The sequence below is a fragment of the Triturus cristatus genome, chromosome 8 (genome assembly GCF_964204655.1).
Source record: "Triturus cristatus chromosome 8, aTriCri1.1, whole genome shotgun sequence".
Lineage (NCBI taxonomy): Eukaryota > Metazoa > Chordata > Amphibia > Caudata > Salamandridae > Triturus > Triturus cristatus.
Genome location: NC_140591.1, coordinates 965,150,504 through 965,165,336, shown reverse-complemented (window position 1 = coordinate 965,165,336; position 14,833 = coordinate 965,150,504).

Here is a 14,833-nt window from a genome sequence, read left to right as displayed (position 1 = left end):
TTTTCTGGTGAGAAAGCAACCGATGATAAGTGGGTGAGCTAGCGAGTACCAACTAGCCAGTCCCCCCTTGGTGTTGGTACCATGAGGTGCTTTCTCTCCTGTCTCACATTTTTCTCATAACTTTTTTCATTTTTTTCCCACAATTTCTTCTAACCTTTTTTAATTCTGGTGGGAATTTTGGTACTGCAGTATAGAGACATGGTGATATAAACTGGACATAGAGACACTTGAATTAGCGGGATTAGTCGTCACCATAGGGGGAGTTGATAGGAATGACCCTCCGTGTGTCTGAAAAACGAGGTTATCTGTCCATTGAGTCAGGCCTTGGTTGTTTATAATAGTGTCCGGAGGGTGCACTTGAGCCCACTCAAGTGAATGGGAGGTATCCCCCTGGTTTGGAGGGTGGTGAGTCCAAGGAAGTTGATACCCTCCAAAAGAGAGTGAAATGGGATGCAAGCATGATGGTCTCGGCCTCAATGCAACAGAGGCAGAATCTGCTGAAGGACAGAGAAAGCAGGCTTCAGAGCGGCTTTTCTTTACTAGTTCTTACTAAATTGTAGCATTTTAATTCTGTTCACAATACTTTATTTAACAAAGTATTGTAAACACGGGTTTGGTAAAGAAACATAGCTCAGATCTTCTGCTCCTGTCCAGTCGTGCCGCAGCAGCTTCGAGATTTGCTTTTTTCGTATGTTTTTCAAAGGAACAGATCTGAGAACTGTTAGTACAGTTTTTTATGAGACAATTTATCTAGGTAGGGTAGGTCTACAGTGGGTAGAAATTGCTTCCCTCCCCTGTGCCACTGTTCCGGGGCCTCAGCAGACTGTCCTCTTCTTATCTGCACAAAAAAGCATCAGGAGGCCCCAAACCTCACTCTGGATCATGGGACATTCCTATGAGGTCCCCAGCAGGCAGTCACCTCTCCCTATCTGTAAAACATCACCTTGGGCCCACATGGCTCCCCTCTCCCTTGCACCTTGATCTGCTGCTATCAGCCAAAATGAATAGTCCCCCAGAAGTCCAAACAAAGGGTATCACTGCTATCCATGGGTGCCAGTGCCAGCCTAATGGGGTAGCAGACTACTCCACTCCATTCCCATCACTTTTAATGAGGTGTAAAAGACAGACTGAAGGTCGTGTGCCTGCCTGAAAAATAACACCACCGATCCCCAGGTGGATGTTCCTCCCTACTTTGGAGACATATGCACTAGACTGATCCCTACTCCACATGCCATATGTTTTGATTGACTTAAAATGGGTCTCCCTTCTTTTCTTAGACTCACATCGAGAATTCTAATAAGCTGTTGTATGAGAATGTCATTTGTTCATGTATTGGCAACTAACCTTACAGAATTTGTGAATTTTACTAGATGTTCTATTAATGGATTGGATATAAATCATTTGAGGTTGCTTTGAGGTTTTATGGGCGCAAAAACTGAAATAACCATGATGATGAGTCAGTAATATTTCCTTCGATTCCCCAGGTAAGGGGCAGAAGAAAAAAAAGAAATTAGACTCAAATATTATACTCAGTAAGCAAATAATCTTGAAATCTTTATTGTGTGAGCTAACAGTAATTTATGGGGATGTTTTTCAGCAAGGGGTTCTGAATGACGTCAAATAGACAGTGAGAGCAATGCTTGAGTTGCCTATGATGTCACTCAAAACCCCAAGATGAAATTATACATCAATAATTTTATGTTTAAAATCATAACATTGATGGTAGGAAAGAGATTATGAATGAGCTGTCACTGAGACCATGGCATTAGGTTGCAAGAACGTGTGTTAGAGACTCGCCTTAAGACTTTAAAATAAGCTGATTGTCTCATAAAAGTTGTCTTTTTCGCTATGTAAATACAGTTTATGAAAAGGTAATTTCACACTAAGCCAATACAGTTATGTTTCTATTGTAGTACGTACAATTTCATTCTTAGTGTGTATCTTTTTCAGTTAATTTTTTGGCAAAAACTTTATAAAATTCTATTGGTAGCCCATTGTTACCACACACTTTTCCTCCCGACATTGAGGCAAGGGCTAGCTGAATTTCAGCTACTGAAATATCAGCTTGAACCTCCTCTGCCTGGTTATTTGATAGCTGCGGGAGATTGATGTCCTCTAAGTATTGTTGAATTGGCTCTTGCCCACCATATATTTAGTTGCATACAGCTGCTCATAATACTGCAAGAAAACTTTAGAAATCTTTTCCTTATCAGTCTCTAGGGTTTTTGGGTAAGATTCTAAAATGCTGGTAATTTGGGCCACTTTCTGTTTAGTCTTAGTAGATCAAGCCAGCAGCTTGCGTGCCATTTGGCTCTTTTCGTAGACTCGCTACTGGAATGTCCGGGAACTGTTAATTTCTTCGAGACTAAAAAAACTCCTTTAACTCCTGCTTAGCTTTTTCAAGCTGCCCTCCCACAGGCTTGTTTCTTCTTAAAGAGGCGTTTTTCTGGAGCAAGGCAGAATCAACCACCGACTGGAGTTGATCTATATGAGTCCTGCGAATTTTAGACTGTACAGCCATAAAGGCAACCAGCTCCCCACGGATTTGATTTGATTTGTAATTTGTAAAGTGCATCTCTTGCCCGATGGTGTCTTGACACTATAGAAATGATTGTAATTGCAGACCTGATACAAGTAATGGCCATTGCCCAGATGACTCCTAGTTCTGGGAGAAGAGCCATGTCTTCAGGGCATTTTTGAAAACAAGTAAGGAGGGGCGGCTTTTAGTGTCAGTGGTAGGCCGTTCCAGAGGACAGCTGTTGTCCTGAATAAGCTCTTCCCTCACCAGGTAGTCCTCATAAAAGGAGGGATTGTCAGGTTCATAGCAGAGTCTGTGAGAAGAGTCCTCCCTGGGATGTAGCATTTGATCTTCTCCTTAAAACGGATTGGCCCCAGTCCTTGCAATGATTTGTTTGCCAGGCAGAGAACCTTAAATATGACACGTTGTCTGACTGGTAGCCAGTGGAGTTTCTGGATGGCTCCCCTGGCTGATTCATATTTAGGGATTTTAAAAAGAAAGCTTGCAGCTGCATTCTGCAGTGTCTGAAGCTTTTTCAAGGGACCTACGGCAAGATTGAGATAAAGGCTATTACAGTAGTTGATCCTCGAAAGTACTAGTGCGATGACTATTGTTTTCAGAAGCCCAGGTGGCAGAAATGTTTCAATCTTTTTAACAAGCCTCAAGGAGCAGAATATGGCAAATGTAGTTTTATTCACTTGGGCTTTCAGCTTCATCTCTTTGTCTAGAAGGAATCAAAGATTTTTTACTTTGTTAATTGGTTTGGGAAGGAGGCCCAGATCTGGTGGCCACCACTCCAGCATCCGGAAGGAAGGATTATTGCCAAAAATAATTACCTCCGTTTTGGTGGCATTTAATTTAAGACAGTTCTTATCCATCCAACTGCTTACATTGCTCATGCAGGTTCTAAAAACAGAGTTCAAGTTATTTTCGGGTTTTGCTAATGACACCACGATTTGAGTGTCATCTGCATAAGAAGTTAGGGAGAAGCCTGATGTCTTGATAAGTGAAGCCAATGGTGTAACATAGAGGTTGAACAGTGTTGTGCTTAGGGCTGAGCCCTGAGGGACTGCACATGGTAGGGAGAAGGGCCTCAAAGTGAAATTTCCCAATGCCACACCTTGTAGTCTCTTGACTAAAAAGGATTGGAGAAGATTTAGTGCTGTATCTTCTATTCCCAGGCACCGCAGACGGTCAAACAAAATCTCATGGCTGACCATGTCAAACGCCACGGAGAGATCAAGCCAAATTTAAGCTGCCATCCCTCCCTTATCTAGCGTTTCACTGGTGTCTTAGGTGGCTAACACCAAGGCGGATTCAGTACTGTGTTTTTTCTGAACCTGTGTTGTGTGTCATCCAGCAGATAGTTTTTCTTCTATATATTCTGCTAGTTGTTTATTCGTCACCTTCTCCATTCGTTTTTCAGTGAAAGGGAGTCTATAAATAGGTCGGTAGTTGTTTTTGTACGTGGCATTTAGATTTTCCTTTTTCGGCAAAGGGAGAATGGAAGCATACTTCCATAGCGTAGGAAAGACTTCCCCCGCAAATATCTTGTTAAAGATTTTCCCCAAATGTTGTGCCACTTGTGCTGGAATCATATGCATCCTTTTTGGGGGGCAACAGTCTTGAGGAGCCCCAGATTTAATGACTGGAATTAGCTTCATGAGTTGTTCTTCGAAGGGAACCTTGAAGGTAGAGAATTTAGCTGATGTGGGGTTTAGAAATTGTTCATCCGGATGGATGACTGTTCTGCCTGCAGCGAATTTATTGAAGATGTTGGCTACTTTTCTTGAAAGAAGTCGGCCAGAGCAGCACAGAATTTTTGATTTATTATGGAAGTGTTGGGACTGGTTGATACCACCAGCTTTTTTATGACTTGGAATAGAGTTTTGTTGGCGATGCAGGCTAACTTTACTTGCTCTTAATAGTAGCAACTTTTATCAGCTAAAATTCATTTTTTGTGTTCTGCTAACTTATTTTTATAAATAGTTTTTTCTTCAACCTCATAGTTTTTTCTCCATTTTTTTTTTTTGCCTCCGGCACTCCTGCCTAGATGTCTTAAGGGTTTCATTTTACCAAGGCTGGTAGACTTTCTTAGCCTTCATTTTTAATCTAATCGGGGCTAGAATGATTAGAGCAGAGTTTAGCCAGAGCAAAACATTTTCAACACTCTGCTCTGGATTGTCAACTGGTTGCCAGGGTATAGTCATGAGGGTCTCTCTCAGTTCGGTCGCCTGTACTTTAGCAAGGCTCTACTAGGAGTCTGTTGCATTAGATGTCTTTGCACAGAAGTTCTCTGAATCTTTATCTGCCAGTTGACTGACCAGTGGTCGGACCCCAGTGGTCGGACCAGGTAAGAGGGAGAGATGGTAATATAGTAATAGATGGAAGGTTCTAGAAAATCCCATCTAGCATATGCCCAGCCCTATGCATTGGACCTCTAGTGATGAGGGATAGTCCAAGCGCGGTCATTGCATCAATCATCTTTATGATGTCTGAATCAGCCTCATTTGCCAGATGGAATTTAAAGTCACCTAAAACCGAGAAATTGGCATCACGAAACGAAGTTTAGAGGGTCATACTAAGCTGATCAACAGAACCACATCGTTGTCCCAGTGGGCGGTAAATTAGCATACCCTTAAAAGGCCGCATTTTGGGTGGTTGAACCAAAAATACTAGTGCTTCAGAGCCAAAAGATGTTAATGCTTAAAAGGTTGGTTGGAGATGATTCCGATAAAACTCAGCCAACCCCCTCCCTTCTTTATTTGCCTATCTAGCCGATAAACGGCATAGCTGGGGGGGGCTGCCACAGTTTCTGGGCCGGAGCTTAAACCGGCCCATGTTTCAGTTACAAACACCACATCTGCATGTTGTGCTTGTACTAGATCAGAAAACGTTAAGTGATGCTTCACTAAAGTTCTTGTGTTTAGAAGCATAAATGTAATGCTTGAGAGTGCAGGACTGATATTTTCCCTTTTTTGCTGATCAGATACCCCAATATGTACAGAGTGCCTGGCTGAATGGGTCTTAGATCCTGAATATGGTTGGGGCAAGAGTTGCAGAGTGGGGTTGTGAGAAGGGCATTGGGATTGGTCAGATGAGGGTCTTCACCATGGGGCCTTAATTATAATAAAACCTACTGTGAGTACCTCATAGTCCTGACTAGGTCTGATGTTGACCAACCGAGGGGACAGGCACTGGGCAAGGTCCAGGCGCGGACTGGCACAGATGGGCTTGCCTTTGGCGCCATCCTCTGTTTTTATGCTGGAGGCAAAAAAGATATCAGGAGAGAGACTAGACCGTCTCACTCCCAAGATGGCGCCCGAAAAACGGCACTGCGGAAGTGAGAGCAGCCTACCACTCCTCCCTCCACTCAATCAGCATGCAAGCCTTAAAAGTCCCCCACACTGAAAAAAGATCTGTTGTGCCCTTATTGACCTTATAAAAATCCAATATCCATTTTCATTTTTTTTTTTTGTCCTCATTTGTCATAAGCAGTTAAAAGATGGAGATAAGAAATTTGTTATTTTGGCTTTTTTTCGGGCACACTGTGTGAGGAGTCCAATCTCTCCTTTACGGAGGGCATGCGTGGCATCTTGAACCCTCTATTGGCCTAGCCGTTCACCCTTTTTTCTTTTTTTCTCCATTGTCACAGGTACAGCCTATGTGCCACTCCAGGGCTACCAATCCATCTTGGACAATCCCTGTCAACCTGCATACTGTTACTTAATCATAGGACTGATTAAAACATATGCAAAAGATAGAGAAAAAAAAATGTGTACTCTTCCACCAATTATCCCATATATTCCAAAATTTTGTTTTTTTCGAATTATATGTTGCCCTGTCTAATTTTGCGATTCTATGTATAGAGTCAAGCCGCTCACACTCTAACGGTGAAACAGGAAAAATCCATTTAATGTACAGTTCCCTGCGCGCCAATAGAATTAATAAAAAAATGAGGGTTTTGTATTGTTTAGATATATTAATTATAGAGTCTTCATCTGGAATTACTCCCAAAATAACCAATTGTAGACTCACCTTAATTTCCTGCCCCACAATACTGGAAATCATTGCACCTACTTTTTCCCAGAAAACTTGGATGGAAGGACACCGCCAGAACATGTGCGCTTCGTCTGCATTTATTTCACCGCATTTTAGACACTTCTTCACAACTTGTGCACCCATTTTGGATAACCTTCGCGGAGTCCAATATGCCTTGTGGATAGTAAATAAATGTTTTTTTCTTAGAGGTGCCATAAAAAGGATAGAGATACTTGCCATAAAGTGTCAAGATCGTAGTTCGGCAGTTCCTTCCTCCAAGTTGTTTTAAACCAAGGCTGTGGATCTTCATGAGACTGTACCAACATCCAGTACCCAGTAGCAATTTCCTTTCGACCCGGTGGAGACAGTGTTACTTTGAACTCAAAAAAGTCATTGCCCTTTCCACATTTTCTCAACATCCTAACCCAGGTTAATAACTGGTGATCCAGCGCGAGACCTAGAGGAAAGGAAAAGGGGAAAATATCTATATACACAACTATCCTTCCTGCGTCGCAGACCCAACATCACAGAAGCTCATTCACACACGCAGTCATTGGTGGGGCCCATAACACCAACACTCACACGCCTCCACTCACAAGTCTGCACACAGGAGGGATGAATAATTCAAGTGCTGGACATGTGGGGGGGTACCTTATAACCTATAGGGAAGAAAAGTTATTTTACAAAATATACATTAGCATTCACCACCTATAGATTCCTAATCCCAAACATCAAGGCACTCCACCCACTTGGTCGACGGACCAATTAGTTGGATTGGTTGATGGTGATCTAGAACCAGTTAAAACACATTTTAAGACTCAGAATCCTTTACTCTTTTCATTGAAAAATCACAAACTCGTAATTCCTCTTATTCAAATATTTGTTTATCTAAATATTGTTTGCAATTAATATTAGCATTTTTCTCATCAAAGTTTAGAATTTCTGGTTTTAATTAATACGAATCGCAGGACATTATATTTACTTATTCTTGCTATCTGGATTTTCTCTAATTCATTTGGCTCTGCATAACCGAATTAGCCGTTAAATTGTCAAAATAAAGCAGGCCAAAGCTCAAAGTCCAAAAGTTCTTTGCTCAGCACGTTACAGTCCCAAAGATCTCCGAAGGACCAGAAATCGTGCAAGCATCTGTCATCGCCTGTGGGGTCAAAGAGGGTGTGCAGTCATCAAAGCCTCCGAATGCGTAACCCCTCCCTATTCTACTTCTCTTTTTATAATAAATTTCGGGATAACATGAAACATTTCTAGGCGGCGAAAGTCTGTGATTGGCTGATATAAAAATGTCTGATTTTTATTCTATGAGGTTCTCATGGATTTTGCTGGTTCACTTCCGTAGCTCATGTTGCCCTTATTCAACAATGTTTAAGGTTTGCTTATATGTCCCAATTGTTCATTTAGACCAGTTTTTACTGACTGAAGTTTGGCAGTCCACCAAGATCCTATCCTTGACCGGGGACATGGTGAGCTTAGGTCGTCAGGAAGTTCACGGAGCCATCCGAGTCTGCGCAGAAGGCATCGCGCTCACGAGACGGGGGCCATTTCTGAACTCGATTTCCGACACCATTTTTAGGTAGGCTCAAATGTCAACTTAAGCGAAACAAACACAAAAGAATAATTAATACAAAGAAATTATGATTCTAATGTTAAACCTTCACTAATGCCTTTATGTATTAGTATTTTCCTAGCATATAGCAACATTTAAAGCGATAATATTCACCTTTAGGATCCAAACAGGAACGCAAACATCACATAAGCAACATAAATTATGCAATATCTAATTACCACATGTACTACTATTAATATGCGTACATATTTTCGTTATTAGAGTTATTTTGCCATGCAGATAGCAATTTCCCGCGTGTAATTGGTGTATGCAAATTATAATCAGCAGGTTATATAGTTAGTATTTTCATGCAAAATAGAGAAGGTATACAAAATGTTGATCTACCTGCTCCATCACTGGTAATATTTAAATTTGGAGACAGAACCCTCTGTGATATCCTGTATTTTCTGCCACGAAATTAGCTCCGAACCCTCTAACAGTTGGCCTCATCTCTCAATTCCCTTTGCTTTTATTGGAACCGCAAGAGAATCTTGTAAACAAACTGGTGTTCCGGGTGATTTCCAGATTGGGGCGTACTTGCTATAATACGGGATTTGCAGTATCACCCTCGTTTGAAACCATACCTTACACGCTGCTTGGAGAATTTTGAGCCTGACCTTTTTAAAGAATTTCAGGTCTCCAAATTTAAAAAGGAAAAAACTGGATTGAGCCGGAGAGCCGAAAGTAAGAGCTTGGAAGAGTGGGGAAAAGGTAGTGGTGTCTCCTAATAGTTGCCTGAAAATATTTAGATGAAATGCTCTGTGGTATTGAAGAAGATCTGGGCTGGCAACTCCACCATTTTCCTTTTTTTCCCTGAATTTTCGCCAGGCTAGTCGCGGTCTTTTCTTGCCCCAAATAAAACTGGAGAAAAGACCTTGTACTTTAGTAATCCTGTCCTTCTTAAACTCCAATGGAATGGAGTTAAATAAAAAGGTGTATTTAGGTAGAATTGCCATTTTCAAGAGATTGGACCTACCTAAAAAGGATAAAGGTGAAGAATCCCACTGTTGTAATTATTTCCTAACCTTGGAAGTAACTTTATCAAAATTTATTTTTGCTAAGGAATCAAGCTTATGGACCACCTCGATCCCCAAGTACCTAATGCTATGTCAAACTGGGTCGCACCTATTACTTGTATTCCATTGCATGATCTCTGTTTTGGCTGGATTGACAGCGTATCCAGATATTTCCCCAAAACTTTTTAACGTTTCCCAAATGGCTGCTATTGAATTCTGTAAGTGACCAGTAAATATCATCAAGTCATCTGCATAGAGGCCAATTTTCTTAACCCACCCATTGCAAGAGAATGGTATGATGGACCTCATCCTCCTAAACTCATCTATTTCTATTTCAACTTTGACCACCGAGTAGTCTGAAAAAGAATTAGCCCCCATTTCTGATCCAGAATATTTCAAGGAATAAGATATTAAAAAGAAGTCAATGCGGGAGGCTGACTGAAATTGTCGGTAATAACAAGTATATTCTTGTTCCTCACAATGGACTCTACGCCATGGATCTATTAGCTGATAATCTTGTGCCATTACATTGATTACTTTTTTAGTCTTCGGTCGTTTTTTATTTTTATTGGAGTTATCCTTTGTCAAGTCCTGAATATAATTAAAATCCGTAGCCAAAAAAGTTTTGCTAAAGAATTAACAACTTTCTTGGTGGAGATTTTTAATTATGTAAAAATGGGTGGGCTGGTTCCTACATCTTTTAATGAATCCATCATTGTCAGTTTTCTGAAGAAGGGGAAGAACCCCAAAGATATCAACTCATATAGACCGTTTAGTTTACTTAATTCAGACTATAACACTTAAATGAAAATCTGGGCGCAGCGTTTTACTCCTCTTGCACAAAAAGCGATCCATAAACATCAGACAGGGTTCATTGCAGGGAGGTTGATGACCACAGATACAGGGTTTTTAGTACAGGCACTTGATTTTTTTAACTGTAATCAAACTCTAGCTCTCATCATGATGGTCGATGCAGAAATAGCTTTTGACCTAGTGAATTGGGATGCCCTTTATTATTGTCTGGGATTCCCTTCCAGGTTATAAAAATGCTTTGTACTATCTATAAAGGGGCTCAGGCTCAGATGATTATTAATTATAATCTAGCTGTGATGGTTAATGTCAATTGGGGGACTAGGCAAGGGTGCCCACTTTTCCCTGTGCTCCTTACCTTTTTTATTAAACTTTTAGCCACTAGAATCTGCAACAACGTGGAGATTGAAGCACCAATACCAGGTATAGCTAAATTCAAACTGTTTGCTCACAATATTATCCTCTATCTTAGCCTGGCAAGCCAGAATATTGAATTAATGCTAGCCGAATTCACACAATTTGAATTATTCGGAGGCTACAAAATTAATCGGAATAAGACTGAGTTTTTAACAATGAATACTTTGAATGATTTTCTCCTTGACAATTTTAAACAAGAAGCCCTTACTCCCAATCCAATCCGATATTTAGGAATTAATGCCACCAGTCAATATATGGAAATGTATAAATTAAACTATGAAGACACGAGGAAAAAAATTACAAAGCTGTTAGAAGAGTAGTCACTACTACCGCTCACATTGATAGGCCGTGTGGCTCTTATAAAAATATCCATTTTACCCTTTCTTGTGTTTTTTTGTTTATAAATCTCCCTATAAAAATTAATACAAACTACTTTAAGGAGCTAGAAACGATTTTTAGAAAGTTTGTTTGGAATTACAAGGCTCCGAGAGTAAAACTCTCAGTGCTCCAACTTGACATCAGTCAGGGTAGGCTTGCACTCCCTCAAGCTCGTACATACTACAAAGCAGCCTTTTTAAATTTAACAGCCCATTTACTTGACCACAAGGGATCTGTTGAGGATTTTTTTTTACAGAAGATGGTGCAAGAAGCTGGTTCACAAGTCCCGGTATTTCTGAAAACATCTAAACTCCCTTAAACATGAGGTACAAAACCTTGCTGGAGTACACCTACAGACTCCAGATTTTTTATTCTAAGCAGCCTGCTCCACAGGACCTTATTTCCTAAAACTAGCCAAATGTAAGAGATTGGGCCTCCAACTTCAGGGCAGCCATCTAAGGTCCTGGATCAATTAGGGATTTATAGAGCTAGGGCGCTTTTTAGTGGGTGGCAGAGGCATTACTTGGTAAGAAGTCCAAGCGAGGTGTGGCACCCAGAGCAAGCTTCTTTTTTTTTTAATACATCCAAATTTCACAACTATTAAAAAATTGCAGTCTCTTACCCTGCTCCAGCCCAACTCCACTTGTGATTGCTCTATTTAGAGCAAAGTTGAGAGGAGTGGGCAATTGGTATTGCTGTATACGTTCTCAAGGTTAATAATTATCTAGAAAAAGTGTCATTGGAGACACAATGTAGGTATTCAAATCGGGATTGGCAAGTTATCGCACAGCTAGGCAGCAAGGCTCTAAGAGCGGCTAATTTTAAATGTATGACTTTTTTGGCGTGTTGGATGGCGTACTATACTCACCAAGCTCTTCACGAGATTTGCCTGGAATTAGAGAACAAATGCTTTCATTGCCAGATGTTAGGCGAGGGAGGTTGGCACCATACTTTGTTTGCCTGCCCAAAGCTAGGACGATTCTGGGAGAGGATCCTTTCAGCTTTAAACTGGGGAGTTCAGAAAAGTTTGGATCCTGGCACTGAGATTGCACTTTTTGGTCTTGCAAGCCTGCGACAAAACCTTGGAATGTTGAGAGGGTAGGAGACATTTGTAGCAATTGCCTCCCTCGTGGCACGTTCTCTGATACTTTAGAACTGGAGGTCTCAAAAAATACCCACCTATTCGGAATGGTTGAATACATTAATTTGTACTAGGAAATTTGAAGAAGCATATGCTAAGAGAGTAGGTGCCAATAAAAGACTTAACACTGCATGGAAATATATGGAGAGGCTAGAGACCTTCTCGGAGAAGTAGGGTAGGATCTTTAAAAAAAATATATATATAACAAAAATATATATGTATTATTAAAAACTTTGCAATTTAGCACTTTATGCACTGCACTTTTGTAATTTTTGCTTGGAAAGTATTGTAGTAAATTCTACAGGCTGCACTTGGGTAGGTGTGCCTGGAAGATGAAGACAAATGTTTTTTTTCTCCTTTATAGCATGTTTAGATGGTACATCACCACATTGCACTTTAGAAGACAATATGCCCAAAAGAAGAATTTTTTAATATCATGCTTAGATCGCAATCAGCACATTGCACTTTAGACGGAAATATACCGATAAGGAACCAATCTTAATTGGATAGGAATAGCACATATTTGTGAAATATTGCATCCTGCACTTTATACATGTTTGTTATTATAGAATTGCACCTTGTTAAGTTTTTCCGTAAAGATGAACTGCCATTTTTACGTCTAGATGGTAATTGGCATACTGTACTGTTATTGGAAAAGATCAGCTAACATCAATTCTATTGGAATGACATATTGTGGTTAAATATGGCACGTTGCACTTTATATTTGTTGGGGTTAGAATTGTATATGTACACAAGGATGCCTATTTTCCCAAATCGTTTGCAGTCTTTTTTTGTATTTTCTGTGTTTCTGCTCAATAAAAAGTTTAAAAAAATAAAATGATTCTCTTTTTCATTGTTTTTTTCTATAACAAGTATAAGTTAATTGGTCAAAGCAGTGGTTCCGAACCACGACCCACTTTTTTATAAGGACAAACTTTCACGAACTACCTACATTTAAAGGACATGAGGGGTGCTGATTCTTTAATGTAATTAAAGCATGGTGTGGTAGCGCACTGCCATTGACAGACAGCACATTTTCCAGTGTAATGGCCACAGACATACAGTTTTTCTGATAAAACTATAGAACACTCACATGTTAATATCTGGAAATCGGGTTTCTGTGAATATTTATTCTTTGAGCATCACAAGTAAATTGTCTTGATTTGTATTGATCCTATTATTACTTTTGAATTACGCTCAAAATTAGCCTAATGTTTGCTTTCCTGACTGTTGAATGCATACAGTTCATTTACAGGTATTTCGATAATATTGTGTGTTGCAAAAAAAAAGAGAACCTACAGCCTTTCCCTTCACACTCCCTGTAATCCAGCAATATTGTCACATTATTCACTTTAATAACTCCTCTCACTTTGCAGTCAGAGGAAGAAGGGCAAACACCAATCCCATTATAAAAGAATAAAACGACATATACTCTGAAACACTGCAAATGTGACAAGATAAACAGACTTTATAGGCATCTTTATTTATTGATTGTCTTTTCCTGACCAAACGTTAGGTAAGTGCTTGTGAAAAGCATGAATTAATGACTGCATAATATCAAAGTCAAATATAACAACAGGGCTTCTGCTGTAGATTACTTCAGCTTGAAAATGTATATAGGTTGCATTGCATCTAATCAAATCCAGCAAATTATCTCACCATTGCACAAAATAGAAGAGAATTGAGTTACCTAACTAGCAATAGCAACAGTTTTTCTTTTCAGATCGCATAAGGATGGAGAAATTGCAGCTGAAATTTGCAATTGTATTTTTAATTTGTTTTTTGTTCATAAAGGACAATGTTCACCCGGACGGTACTTTGGCACTGAGAACTGTGGAAATTACTGGAGCACTGATAGAAATGTATTGTCATTAGTTGGAGGAGAAGAGCCAGGTTTTTAAATGGTTTCTAAAGCTGCCGAGGTCAGTCTTAATTCTCAGATGGAGAGGCAGAGCATTTCATCTTTTGGATGCTACTGCTACAAAGGTGCTGTCACCCAAAGCTGGCCAGGTGGGTTCTTGGAACTTCCAGAAGCAGGTTATTGGCTGATCACAGAGAGTGTGGCAGGTTATGAATCACCAAACATCATCCACAATAAGGAGCATAAGAGGGAATTACAAAACAGGTCGCCCTCCACTCATAACCACAATATATCTATAAAGACCTGATTTGTACATGGACAAGTAATCTTTCCAAGGAACCTAAGAGCAGGGTAGTAAACTCTCCGCCCAAAGACTGGCTTCTAAAAAATGCCATTCGCAGTTGGGCCTTGTGTCCTAATTTAAATGTTTGTCAATCAACCCCGCTTATATCCCCATTTGTTAGTGCATATGAAGATAAAATGTGTGAAATGTCTTAAAGTACCTCACGCACGCATCACCAAGGGAGCTGCTGGTAGGTACTTACCAGTCTGCTCACGTTTTTTCATCATTGGTGACTTTCAAGACCGTGAAAAATGAAATCAGTGTCAAGTATACATTTTAAGAAGTGTGAAAAATGAGAAGAACATAGTGATGTGTGAAAGGATTCACAACAAGTGCTTGTCGTGTGCTATCTCACTAAGATCCCATAGTGAGGGAAAATGTAAAGTTGCTTCTCCATGCTAAATTGAGTTGTGACTCACTCGCAACAATGCCAACTTTATTAGATGCTGAGAGCCCACTCAGGTTACAAAAGAAAACACAATGTTGCACACCACTTCAATTAGGGAAGGACAACATGTTTCATTGCCAAATACCTTGCAGCAATTTCATCAGGGCTCGGGCCAGGCTTCACCTCACTAGTGTTTCATTCTGAGCCTGGGGTAATTGACAAACAAACAAGAAAAAGACAGTGCCACACAATCAGGAAATCTCAAAACATCAAAACGTTACCACGCATGTTAGCTCAAC